The sequence below is a fragment of the Meleagris gallopavo genome, chromosome 29, assembly GCF_000146605.3.
Source record: "Meleagris gallopavo isolate NT-WF06-2002-E0010 breed Aviagen turkey brand Nicholas breeding stock chromosome 29, Turkey_5.1, whole genome shotgun sequence".
Taxonomy (NCBI): Eukaryota; Metazoa; Chordata; class Aves; order Galliformes; family Phasianidae; genus Meleagris; species Meleagris gallopavo.
Genome location: NC_015039.2, coordinates 3,205,931 through 3,207,831, shown reverse-complemented (window position 1 = coordinate 3,207,831; position 1,901 = coordinate 3,205,931). Strand labels below are relative to the sequence as shown.

Sequence of the window (1,901 nt, the reverse complement as noted above, 5' to 3'; positions counted from 1 at the left end):
CGGAGCGGCTCTCCTGGTCCTCCCGGGGCTGCGGGCACCGGGGTCAGCACCGGGGAGGACGCACCGCATCGAGCACGCGGGGCCGGGCTCTTCCTGCCCTGGGGGCTGCGAGGTTAAATGGGTGGGGACCCCAAAACCCGGCTCCCAGGGGGCGGCAATGAGAGAAAACCGTGGGGCACCCCCGGCCCTGCCTCAGTTTCCCCGCCTGCAGCGCATGTCCTCCAAAAGCCCCGGGTGCCCACTGCCCCATGCCCACCCCACTGCCATCACCACCGCTGTGTCCTGCTGGAACGGGGGGCCCTGCTGGGCTGGGGGCCGTCCGCCCCATTCCCCCCACCCCACAAAGACCCTCCCGGAAAGGGTGGGCGACCCACGCCGAGCCCAGCCGCCAAACACGGACCAGTTTGCTGCTTCCATTCCCAGAAGAAAGAATAAAGTTAAAACATCTGTTAATTTATAAACCAATTTAACCATGACTGGTTAATAAATAGCTAACAGCTGCCAGCCCCGCTACCCCGCCGCCCCAGAGAGGGGCACTCTGGGAGCAGCCGGGCGCGCACATCTCGCGAGCTCTCCCCCCCCCCAACCACCCCAAACCCCCCCCACCATTGTTGTGATTTGTCCCCAGTGCAGAGTGCCCCCGGAGTCCCCATGAGACGAGGGTGGCCTGGATGCATGTGGGGATGCGGGTGACCGCGATGGAGGGGATGGGGATGGGGAGATGTGGTCCCTACTGTGAGGGTGGCACCTCTGCGTCAAGGAGGGGTCTTGGGTGAGGGGCTTCGGGTGCAAATCCAGACAGAGGAATGCATGGGGAAGGGGGAGGTGGCAGCAGGTGGGGGTCCTGGAGACCCCGTGATGGGCAGCCCTGAAGGGGGTGGTCAGTACAGACCGCAGCCATTGCTCCGGTGTGGGGATGTGGGGGTGTGGGGGTGTGGGGAACACGAACCCCTGTGGGTTGGGGGGACATTGTGGTGGTGTGGGAGCTGTTGTGTGCATGTGTGTATGTGAGGTGTGCATGTGTGTGGGCAGGGATGTGCACACGTGTGTGTGTGTGGGCAGGGATGTGCACACGTGTGTGTGTGTGTGCAGGGATGTGCACACGTGTGTGTGTGTGTGCAGGGATGTGCACACATGTGTGCATGTATGCAGGGATGTGCACACGTGTGTGTGGGCAGGGATGTGCACACGTGTGTGTGGGCAGGGATGTGCACACATGTGTGTGTGTGTGAGGGATGTGCACACGTATGTGTGGGATGTGCACACGTGTGTGTGTGTGTGCAGGGGTGTGCACACGTGTGTGCATGTGTGTGCATGGGAGGGGTGTATGTGCATGGGATGTGCACAATTGTACGCACCAGATGTGTGCATGGGATGCATGTGTGTGTGCATGGGATGTGCACATCCATGTGCAGGGTCCTGTGCGTGCCGTGTCCCTGCAGCAGGACGTCACGCTGCACTCTGGGCCCTTCTGGGAGATGCAGGACGGCGCTGGGACGGACGGAGCCCTTCTGGTGCCGAGTGGGTCGGGGCTGGAGAGGGGCTGGGTGGGTGGGGGGTCCCGGTGTGGGGCGATGGGGGTCTCCGTGCTGGGTGTGATCCCCCTCGCATCCGCGTGAGCCCCGACACATGTCGCAATAGTAATGTAATTTGTAAGTTAACAATGGGCAGCTTGAGGTTTATATTTAATTACAACGTTTGCACCAACCTGAACTCACCCTTATTCATCAATAATGCATGGGTTTGTGTTTATCGCTGCTTAATTAATCTGTGCTTACGACAATTAAAGGCTTGCAAAATCCCCAAAGGTGGCGGCAGGGAGCGGCTGCGCGGCAGCAGGGGGAGCACGGGCAGGAACTGTGGGTCGGGAGGGGGGCAGCGGCCGGACCCCCCCCCCACAC

At 61.6% G+C, this 1,901-nt stretch overlaps 1 protein-coding gene across 1 annotated transcript in view; it reads right to left on the bottom strand.

The window, feature by feature from the left end:
- The window catches only part of PPP1R1B (protein phosphatase 1 regulatory inhibitor subunit 1B), a 12,393-nt gene that overhangs the window by 6,927 nt on the left and 3,565 nt on the right, over nucleotides 1-1,901 (bottom strand). The gene's annotated exons all lie outside the window — the stretch shown is intronic.